Raw genomic sequence first — 12,066 nt, 5'->3', positions numbered from 1 at the left:
AATAAATATGTGTATATAGAGTTCTCATCATAATTTTGATTGGCAAAATGATTCTCTTGAAATTATTTGTCAATATAAAATAAATAAATAAAGGTAAATAGATCTATGAATTAAAATAAGAAAAGAATGTAGATGAACTAAAATAAAAAAAAAATATTATGAAGTATAAATACTCAATGTTGGCATTTTCAATTATTGATTATGTATTTGTTTGAGTTGTGATGTAGATATATTTCATGCTACTGAGGACATCAGCCAAACTACAAGGGGAGAATTGTTATGTGACTATTTCTCCAAGAGAAGATAAAGTAATAACCCTTTTAGAATTAAAAAGAGATAAAAATAAAGGATATTATAATCCTTTGGTTTAAATAAATATTAATAAATAATGTTGATGACAAACTCTCTTAAGAGATAGGAATAATTATAATTATTAAAGGACAACTAAAGGTGACCTTTTGGAAAGGGTGTGATGGTTTGGAAACTACCCTTAAAAAGGTTATATAAGTCATTTATGTGAGACTTGGGAGGGGGCATGAGATCACTCAAAGGAAAAAGAAGAAGGTGGCTTGGTGGGCTATGGGCATGGGAGGAAATATAGAAATTTAGAGGGCACAAAGGAATGAAGGTTAAGGTCATTGGTTGGCATGGGCATTGGAGAAGGGGCACATGCAGCGTATGTCCAACTCGGGGTACAGTGTACACTTGGGAGTGTCCTGGCCAAGGCTGTGTTTATTTTATGTCGTGAAGGCATGCGAGGTTCTGTGCAAGAACTTGTCCTCCTGGAGTGCTTACTTGTCGTAAAAGAGCCTAGACCTGTGATTATTCCTTTGAATTATAGATAATATGGTTGGTTATGTGTAAGAACCAGTTTTCCTCCATGGGGTGCCATAGCCATAATGGACCCAAGGCCACTAGAATCTTCTAGGAGTGAGAATGACTATTCCAAGTGCTCAAGATTAAGATAAGTATTGGAAAACATCGATGCTATAAGATATTGAAAATGCTTTTTATATGATTTGCCAATAATATGGTTGAATTAAGTGGTTTTGTTATTCCATTTATTGTGTTATTAATTTACTTTGTAATTATTATCATTTACATATAATTTAATGATAATTACCTTTAATTAATGAACTTTATATTAACTTTTAATCTATTAATTCCGTTGCAAATAATTAATTAAGTCTTGGAGAAAAGTGCCATTACAATATGTATGCGGGAAAAGCGGGGCAAAATGTGAAAAATGAAGCTCCAAGAGGCTTGTCCACACACCCACAAGACTTCTTGGTGCAAGTTATGGAGTCATGAAGAATGACTCATTTTCCCAAGGATGGTTCCATGGTTCTCTATCTCACAAGGTCTTTCAAGCCAATGCCTTTGCTCTCAGATCACTGAGCAAAGTGGCTTAGGGATGACAAATGCAAGAACGAGAGATGCTTTTGATTGATTTTAACATGAAAATGCATCCTATCTATGCATGATTCTATAAAATGCAATAAACTTGATTATAAGATGACAAGATTAGTAGCAATACTATCCTAACATGATATACTAGCTATATGATTTAAGCTAATGATAAAGGGAAGTAGTCTAAAATGTTTATTAGATTAATTCCTATTGCAAAGAGAGACTAGATGTGCTAGAATTGAGCATAAATGAGATACTAAGAGCTTGCATATATATTAGATAATAGATTTCTTAGATTCATGGATCCCCAAAATGGAGGAAGGAGAGCTCTATTTATAGCAAAAATAGGGCAATGGATGGTCAGGATTGAAAGAGTTAATCAAGGGCCAACATTGAAAGTTGTCAATCCATGTTTTACAATTCTCACCAATGAAATGGTGACAATTGTCAACATAAGGCTGGTTGAGAGGAGATGTAAGAAGCATTAAATGCTTGAGAAGACCTCATGGTTACCCTAGGGGGTAAGGGTTAAGGTTAGGTTAAGGTTATCCATTGGATAAAGCTTTTACCCAAAGGATAAACTCTTGTGCAAGGGTTAAAGGAATAACCATGGTCAAAGCAATAAACGCTTGATGAGACCCTTGGGTTAGATGGAGGTTAAGTTAGGCAAAAAGTCTCTAACCATGCCACTAAGGGTTAGTTAACCATTAATGGTTTGAAGACTCTAGGGACAAATTTGTAAGAGTCCTTCCAAATTTGGGGGCATTGGATAAAGGCTTTAATGCATTTTGAAGACTTTACTCCAATTTTGAGAAGTGACCTCCTCAAATTTAGGGAAAGGGGATAATTGATGGGTTAGGGTTAATTGATTAGGATTTTAGGATTAGATGGATTCTAGAAGAATTTAGGAATAGGGTTTAGGATGCAAGTGGGTGAGGGAAAATAGAATCAATTAAAATAAATTGCTTTATTTCAATTTGGTTACAAGTTGGGGATTTTAAATAAATTAGATTTATTTAACTGGGGTAAACTATTTAATTAAATGTGAATTTAATTAAAAAGTAGAGAGAAGGTTTTTAATTAAATAAAATGATTTATTCAATTAATGATGCAAAAAGGGCTTAAGTGAATTTAACTAAATAAATTGAATAATTTACTTAATTAAATAGAGGAATGTGGGTGATTTAATTAAATTGGATTTAATTAAATAGAGGAATGAACATAAAATATTCATTTAGGAATATGGTCATTTTTATACGTCTACACAGTACATATGATTTTAAATTTTAAGAAAGCTAATATTCCTCATTATGTTGGTATCTCCATTATAGTTATTTAAGATCTTCATTTGAACCAATTAAACATTATTGAATGTTAACACTAATAAATACTATTTATATTTTACTATGATAACAAAATAAAAAATTGAAAAAATAACCAGATAATAGTAGAAAAAGTCCACCGTCCATGATGGATAGATAAACTCAAATTTACTGTTTTAAAAAAATTATTATTAAATATTAATAATTTAATCTTTTGTCGATTTCATTAAAAACTAGAAAATTAAACGGTTGTAAATTGAATATAAATTAAATGGCTGTCAAAAAACAAATTCTATACAATATAATTGCACAGATGGTATGAAATTCCTCTAGTGAAATTCTTCTGGTTGGAAGGTACCAAATTGTGCGCCCATGATGTCACAGGCTGGGACATTAAGGTGCACGGTAAACTGGTTTTATTTAATACATTGAAAATATAGAATTATTTGTTAGAAAAATGATTTTTATATCTACTTTTCATTTTTATAATTATTTAAAATAAAAATTAAATTTTGACTATAGATTTTGGTATTCTAAATATTCATGAATTAAATTAATTAAAAAATTGAATAGCCTGCCTTGACAGAAACTGATAAGAATTACCTACATACATATTTGAAATGGATAAACAATACTTCTGTGTTTCACTTTTAATATTTTGAACAATGGGGAAAGAAACCGTCGCAATCGCAAATAGCCAGTCATCAGCTTTTTGTGCTAGTGTTGAGCAAAGAAAAAACGATGAAAATATCTTTGGAAAACAGTCATCCGCTTTTTCTCTTGCACATTATTACATCAGTCTGGGTCATCGATTTCGGAAGCCAGGGCACTTCATCTTAGAAGAAACGCCTTCGGTATCAATGCAGTAATGGCCTTTAGAAACGACCTGCTTGGCAAGACAAGAAAGCTTGTCAAAGGTTTCGCCATAACCAAACCCACCGGCTTAAAGCAATGTAAGAGGATTTCCTGCAATATTCTCCTGTTCTGTTCCTCTTTTTAAAAAAGTTAATACATTTCCGTTTAATTTTATGGCATTGAGCATAAACATATGCAGCTGAATGAATAGGATATGCTATATTTTTTTGGCATTAGTGTTTTTATCTCAAATTTTAAAACAAAACAAATCTTTACTTCTTCCTTAGGAAATGCAAATTTCGTGCAAAAGTTATGTTATCTACTATTTAGAGTTAATGTAGGGCTTATTCGACGACAGACGAGTACATTTCCTTGTAAATTTTATTATTTGCGTTATTACAGGATCAGAGGCTCATTGCACTGAAAATATGATGGGTTTATACGTGGGCTTAAGATATATTAATTAGGTTTTTTTTTTTTGTGTAGGTTTAGCTTCTTATTTGGTTTAAGTCAACATATTCTGTCCCATGAAATGCAAGCTCGTTGTTAATAATATGGTATTGTACAAATATAGACTTCTTAGAACTGAAATGGATTCCCTCTAAATTCTATCCGAATTGAAGTGGGTTTCCTCTAATTTTTAGTGGTTGCAACTTGCATTATTACATGATCAAAGGTTCAACACGTAAAACACACGATAATTTTGCACGTGATCTTAAGACAGACTATTTAGGATTTGTTTTGCTTCAGTTTTGCCTTTTTTATTTATTTTAAACCTACATATATTCCATCTCATGAAATTCGAAATAGTTGTAAAAACCTATAATATTTAACATAAATACAGTCTGAGACTGAATCTGATCAAAGGCGAAGTGAGTTCAATGTAAAATTGGTGTTTGCCCTTTTGCATTTTTATATAATCAGAAGTTCACCCAATTTAAGATATTCTAAGATTTGATCTGAGCTCAAAACATAATTATTCAGGGCTTATTTTTCTGTAATTTTTTCCTTTCCATATGTTTTAATCCATCAATTGTACCTCAGGAAGTGCAATTTTGTTGTAAATTTGTGGTATTCAGTTTAAATGCAAGCTTAATCTATTTGGAAGTGGGGGGGCTTTTCTATAATATTTAGTTGTTTCGATATTATATGATCAGAGCTCACCTCACTCAATACACGACAAGTTTTGGTGTGAGTGTAAAACGTATTATTAGGGTTTATTTTTCTCTTGGTTTTATTTATTTATATGCTACCCTGGGAAATGCAAATTTGTTGTAAAATTATTGACATTAAGTTTAAGTACTAAAACATTCTCGAATTGATCAGAATTCAGTTTCGAATTAGGTTTTCTATAATTTTTAGTGTTTGCCTTATTCTATGATCATAGTTCACCCTGATTACCTCATGGTATGTTTTGATTTAAGTTTAAAACATAATTTTACGGGTTTACTTTGCTGTAAATGGTTTCCTAAAGTGTGGAATTATTTCAGTTATCCCATTTTTGTCAGAGAATTTTAGGATTCATTGACATGTATAAAGATTGTCGCTTATACATAGGTATTCAAAGTATACAAAGAAGCTTATTGTCTATATGTTTTTAATGTCGAAGTTGAATCCATGGCTCAAGTTTCCTGTGTTTATGAAAGAAAATAAGTTTGATATTATATTTTTTCTCATGTATGCTTGGTTTCATTTCAGGATTCTGATTGCCGGGAATTTTATGATTCTGTGTTTAAAATGCAGGGTGCCTCCTGTAGTTTTCCCTCGCCCTGCAGGGAAAGCACTAAGAATTGTACTTCCTGAAGATAAATGTATCAGAAAATTTAATAGCAAGCATCCGGGTTCTCTTACAGAAGAAGCTTTCTGGTATTCTCTGACCTCATTTTCTGTGTTCTCAAGCATAATATAGTTACAAAATTTTTAGTAGTGCTTTTCTTGTATAGAAGGTCATGATAAAAATATTATAAAAGATGAACTTTGTTTTTATTATATCCTTTTTCACAATTTTTAGAAAGAAAGAAATAATTTGAATATCTATAAATGATCACAGTAGTCAATGGGACCAAAAAAAGGAGCAAGTTTCTATAGCAAGTAGCAGTGAAGAAAAGAATTCCAATAACCAGAAACACATCTAGAACGAAAACAACAAAAATGTTAGAGTTATCATGTATTAGCTAATAATTATTTGTTTAATTATTAGTCTATTATCCTCTACACTTAAGGCTAAACTTAGGCATTTAATAATTGTAGGTATTTAAATACACATTATCCCTTTAGGGTTGCATAATCTCCATTTATAAGGATTGTATTGTATTTCTTTATTCATTCCCTCTCTAAATGATAATCTTTTTCTTCAGAGCCATTATTGTTTCTTTGCCTCCATTCTTCTCTTGTGACAAGTATTTTGTTTGCAGGTGTTCTTGGGATCTCTGAAGTTGTATTTCTCAACTTCTTCATAGTATCAGAGCCTACATCTATTGCTACTTGTTCCTGATTTTTCAGAAGATTTTTTGGAGGCTAGGGTTTCAAGATCTTCAGAGTTTTTTTATTTTAAATCTGGGGTGCTTCTTTGTTTCTGGGCATTTTGGGCTAAAACTGACCTTACCGTTGAGCTCACAACACCCAAAAACTCCCATTTTCATATAAAATTTGTCCAATTTGGACAACTTTGGCCTTTGAATTTTTTTTGGGGTCTTTTGCCCTTTTTTGGACACAAATTTTGAGAAATTTCAAAAAATAAAAATAAAAATTAAACTTGGTTAGTTTAACGGCATGCCCAGGTCGTTGCCGTTACCGCAGCTGCTTGGAGCCGCCGACGATCTCCAAACCGCCACTGCCAACGGTCTTTTAAACCGCTGTCGACAGTCTCCAAACCGCCACGAACAGTGGTCTTTTAAACTGCTGCCCCCACCGCCCGGCAACCTCGCCGACCGGCCACCATCGCTGCCCGACCGCCCACCGCCACCGCCACCTCCGCCGCCGCTTCGCCTGGCCCACCTGCCACCTCCGCCCAGTCACCACTGACCCTTATTCTTATGCTTTTTGACAGGGGGGTCATTTTTTTGCCATAACTTGGGCAAATAGAGTCAGATTTTGGCAAACGAATAGGCGCCAGAAAGTCTCTTCGAGCTCTTTTTAGATCTGGAGGTGAGGTTTGTAGATTTTCCCATTTTGTACTTGTTTTTTGCCGTCAAAGTCAGAGCTCTTTTCTGCACTCCGGGAGCCACAACTTGGGCAAACAAACTCCTATTTTGGCAAACGAATAGGCGTCGAAAAGGTCTTGGAGAGCCCTATTCAGATTTGGGGTTCATTGTTCCAGAATTTTTACCAAGTAAACAAGATATTGTCTGAAGATTTTTTTGCTCTTGCCTTTCTTTCTGGCTCTCAGATTGTATTGCGGTTTGGTTTTTCATCTTGTGCGGGGTGTTATTTACTACTTTTTGTAATTTACTTCAGAAAATCAGAACACCTAAAACTCCAAAACAAACCCCCTTTTGCATCCTCTGTCTAGTCTGAAATATCACTTAATTAAAACAACACAAGAGCAGGTACAGGTACACATGGCAGATTCATCAGTTGAGCTTCTTACATCACAAAACTATCACCTTTGGAAAGCTCCTATGACGAGGCTTCTCAAATCAACAGGGTTGTGGTCTTATTTGGATGAGGCTCAACCTCAGTTGCAGTGTCCTTTTGAGATTCTTCACCATAGGGATAAGATGGATGAGGCTATGGGTGTCATCTCCCTATATGTTTTAGACAGTTTGCTTTTTCACCTTGATGGTTTGCTCACTCCTCGGGCTATGTGGTCTAAATTTGATAATCTTTTTGGTACCATCAATGAGTTCATAGCATTATAGATTGAGGCAGAACTCACTTCCTTGTTACCTGATTCCTTTCCTCACACTGAGGACTTTCTGAACAAGTTTAAAACCACTAGATCTATCCTCCACAGTTGTGGTAAAAATAAGACAGACACAAAGTGTATCTACCTGATTCTCTCTAAGCTTCGAGGTCCCTATCGGATATTTGCTTCTACATTTTATTCTACTATGGATGCTTTGGGTGCACGCTTCACCATGCCTACATTTGATGTGTTTTGTGATCGCTTGACTTGTGAGCAGGCTCACCTATCTCAGTTGGACACTCTCACAGGATCAAATAACAAAGCATTGGTTGCACAAACATCTAAAGAGAACAAGAAGCAGAAACCGAAGCCTAAGAAGGATTCAACTAGCAGTGAGAGTCCCTCCAAGCCACCACCTAAGTTTGATTCTAAACCGAAGTCCTATCCCAAACAAGAGAAATTTTCTAAGTCTGGTGAGTCTTTCTCCAAGACTAAGAAGAAATCAGAACAACTTTGCAGTTTCTGTGGCAAAGGACATCCAGTTTCCTGGTGTTGGAAACAATTAGAGCCTTTAGAGGAAGCCATGCAACAACATCATATTTCTCCTCCTTAGCCTCCTTCCTCTTCTACAGGGAAAGGACATGCTCTTTCTGCACGAGCTATTACTTTTGCATCCACTTGGATTATTGATTTAGGGGCTTCTCACCACATGATACACTCTTAGAAGCTTGTTACCTCACTTGCTCATAGTGATCCTTTACAGATTGCAGTTGGTGACTCTGCACAACTTTCAGTTTCAAGTTCAGGTATTGTTCCCTTGACATGTGGTTGTATTCAGAATGTTCTTCTAGTTCTTGACATTTCAACAAACCTCCTTTCTATTTATCAGATTTGTCATTCTGGCTCTGGTAAATCAGTTGAGTTCTCACCACATGATGTGGTTATAAGAGAGCTCCATGATCCTAATTTGGTTGTGGCTACTGGCAGTGTTGATCCCGATTCTCGGCTATATAGGTTTGATGGCTTTGAGAGTCTAGATGGTTCAGATGTTTCTCTTGTAGTTTGAGAGTCTAGATGGTTCAGGTGTTTCTCTTGTAGCACTTGTAGATTCAGTGAGCAGATTACAGATGCTTACAATAGATGAGCACACAAGCACTTGTGATTGGGCTCCCTCAGATATCTTGTACTGATGGTATATGTCGTGGTTGTGCACTTGGCCAACATCACCGAGATCCTTTTCCTACAGGTAGAGCCACACGTGCTAAGGCACCCTTGGATTTGGTACACAGTGATCTTATGTCATTTCCGACTCCATCTTTTTCAAGGGCCAAGTATGTGCTCACATTCATTGATGACTTCTCCAAACATACATGGGTGTACTTTCTTAAGTACAAGGCTAATGTCTTTGATTCATTTCGAGTCTTTAAGATATTTGTAGAGAAGCAGTCTGGTCTTTCTATCCAGAGGATACACACAAGTAATGGGAGAGAGTATGTGAATCAGGCTTTTACAGATTTCTGCACAGAGCATGATTTGCAGCATCAGTTATCAGTTCCTCACACTCCTCAGCAGAATGGTGTTGCTGAGAGAAAGAACAAAATACTATGGGAGATGGCCAATTGTATGCTTCAGTCACGTTCTATGCAGCCTGCTTTTTGGGCCGAGGTAGTTAATTGTGCCACTTATATTCTGAATCGGATGCCTCATAAGGCATTGCACTAGATGACTCCTGAGGAGGCTTGGTCCCATGTCAAGCCTAATGTTTCATCATTCCGAGTTTTTGGTAGTGAGGCTTGGGCATTTATTCCAGATGCTCAGAGCAAAGCCATGGAGAGGCAGAGCCGACCACTCATATTTGTTGGCTACTATTAGGATGTTAAGGCATACAAGTTGTTTGATCCTGATTCCCGAGAGGTCCTGTTTAGGTGGGATGTCCAGTTTGATGAGCGCCTTCCTTGGATTCTCCATCACTAGTTTCTCCCTCACTGCCTCCTCCTTCCTCTTCATCTTTTGAGGATTCCTTATTCCTTGAGGATGATGCAGATGATGGTCTGCCATCACCACCACCACCATCACCAACTCAGCCTTTGCCCAAGTGGGCCCGGTTTACAGTTGATGTCGCTGGTTCTATGGAAGGTGATCCTTTAGATTCTCGTCGTACTCATGCACAAACATCTAGTTATAGTCTTTTGAGTCATGCCATTTCAAATGATCCTCAGAAATTTTTAGAGGCGATAGGTGACCCAGAGTGGGATAGGGCCATGGATGAGTATTCTTCTTTGATGAAGAATCATACTCGAGATCTTTGTACTCTTTCGAAAGGAAGAAAGTTGGTTTGGTGCAAATGGGTGTACTGTACCAAGTATGCTGCAGATGGTTCTATTAATAAGTATAAGGCTCATCTTGTTGCGAAGGGCTTTTCTCAGGTGGAGGGTATTGATTACTCCGAGACCTTTGCTCGTGTCACCAAAATGAATTCTATTCGCTTTGTACTTTCGCTTGCAGCTTCATAGGGATGGACAGTTTTTCAAATGAATTTGAAGAGTGCCTTCTTGCATGGAGACCTTCATGAGGAGATCTATATGGAGCAGCCTCACGGATTTGTGCAGGATTCTTCTTTGGCTTGCAGACTTCGGCATTCATTATACGGTCTCAAACAGGCCCCTCGGCCCTGGTATGAGAAGATGGACTCTTTCTTGCTCTCCACACTCTTCACACGACGTCATTTTGATCCTATAGTTTATATTCAGCATCAGGGGGATGATATAGTTATCCTTGTGCTATATGTTGATGATCTCATCATTACAGGTAGCTCGTCCTCCTTGATTTAGGATATTCAGAAAGTTTTGATGGAACAGTTTGAGATGATAGATCTTGGACTTCTGCACTATTTTTTGGGCCTACAGGTTATTCAGTCTTCCGATGGGATGTCCATTCTTCAGCAGAAGTATGCTCTTGATATGCTTCACAGAGTTGACATGCTTGCTTGCAAGCCTGCACCCTCATCATTTCAGTCAGGTGTTGTTTTGTCTGCCACTTGTTCTACACCTTTCGTGGATCCTACCTTATACCGACAGTTGGTTGGCAGTTTGTTGTACCTGACACATACACGCCCAGATCTTTCCTTTGCGGTTGGTCTTGTATCTAAGTTCTCCCATGATCCCCATGAGAGCCATTGGCAAGCTGCCAAACATATTTTGAGGTACATTCGGGGCATTACACAGTTTGGCATTCACTATACTTTCCGGATCCCCTCACATTGTTGGCTTCACTGACTCAAATTGGGCTGGCGATGCTCATGATCGGAAGACTACTTCTGGCTTTGTTTTTTGCCTTGGTTCTGGCCCTATTACATGTTCTTGCAAGAAGCAGTTTGCTATTGCATTATCATCTACAGAGGCTGAGTACCGAGCAACGGTGTTAGCTAGTCAGGAGGTTTTATGGCTTTGACAGTTGATGACTGAGTTTGGGTTTCCTCCTGATAGTCCCACTATTCTTTGGTGTGACAATCAGAGTGCCATTCACATTTCCCGCAACCTAGTGGAGCACCAGAGGACTAAACACATTGAGCTTCACATGCACTTCATCAGACGGTTGATTCAGGATGGCTTTCTCATCTTGGAGTACATTCCTACAGAGGAGCAGGTTGTTGACATCTTCACTAACCTTTCGCATCTCTGCGCTACCTTCGGTTGTGCTATATGCTTGGGGTGAAGGAAGTTGTCTTTGGGGGGTCTCATTGAGGCCTTCCTTCCTTCATTTTTTTTAGCATGCTTTTTCCATCTCTTTTTGGAGTAGAGTTTTTTCCCACGTGGTTTTCTCTATTTCTCCAGTTTATAGAGACTTGGTTGATTGGGTACCTCATCAGGTTTTGTTGCCGAGACCCAAATTTTGCCTTCCTCATGTAGTTGCATTTGCTTTTTGCATTTGGTTTTTTAGCTACTCCGTAAGTTCATCTTAAAAGGGGGTGTTAGAGTTATCATGTATTAGCTAATAATTATTTATTTAATTATTAGTCTATTATCCTCTACACTTAAGCTAAACTTAGGCATTTAATAATATTGTAGGTATTTAATTATTAAATACACATTATCCCTTTAGGGTTTCTTTAGGGTTGCATATCTCCTTTTATAAGGATTGTATTGTATTTCTTTATTCATTCCCTCTTTGAATAATAATCTTTTTCTTCAGAGCCATTATTGCTTTTTTGCCTCCATTCTTCTCTTGTGACAGGTATTTTGCTTGCAGGCTTTCTTGGGATTTCTGAAGTTGTATTTCTCAACTTCTTCAAAAAATATGTAGTAAAATAGGGGAAAATTCAAAATGGGTAAATCATGGTCAAGTCATTAAAGACAACCATATTGTAAAACTACCTTATCAAAGGAAAACTTCTAACCAACAAAAAGTGATCCAAGTGGATCAAAACTCTAGTTAACATTATGATCTAAGACCACAGGAGAAACATGTCATTTCACCCGTTCCCAACATAATTTCTTGACTTCCTCTAATTAAAGTCAAAATTTAGAGTTTTTGTTTTTGATCGGTAAATGTTACTTTTATTAATATTTCCAAAAGTTTACAATGTCTTCAAAATATCAACATATGTATTGTCCATATCCCCATTACGAATCG

The 12,066-nt window shown here is 36.7% G+C and overlaps 1 pseudogene; it reads left to right on the top strand.

The window, feature by feature from the left end:
* The first annotated feature begins 3,041 nt into the window (after positions 1–3,041).
* The window catches only part of LOC131033351 (uncharacterized), an 81,978-nt pseudogene continuing 72,953 nt past the window's right edge, over positions 3,042–12,066 (top strand).

This window comes from Cryptomeria japonica, chromosome 10, assembly GCF_030272615.1.
Source record: "Cryptomeria japonica chromosome 10, Sugi_1.0, whole genome shotgun sequence".
Classification (NCBI taxonomy): Eukaryota; Viridiplantae; Streptophyta; class Pinopsida; order Cupressales; family Cupressaceae; genus Cryptomeria; species Cryptomeria japonica.
The sequence above is the reverse complement of the archived record's forward strand: the minus strand, read 5'-3'. Positions and strand labels throughout refer to the sequence as shown.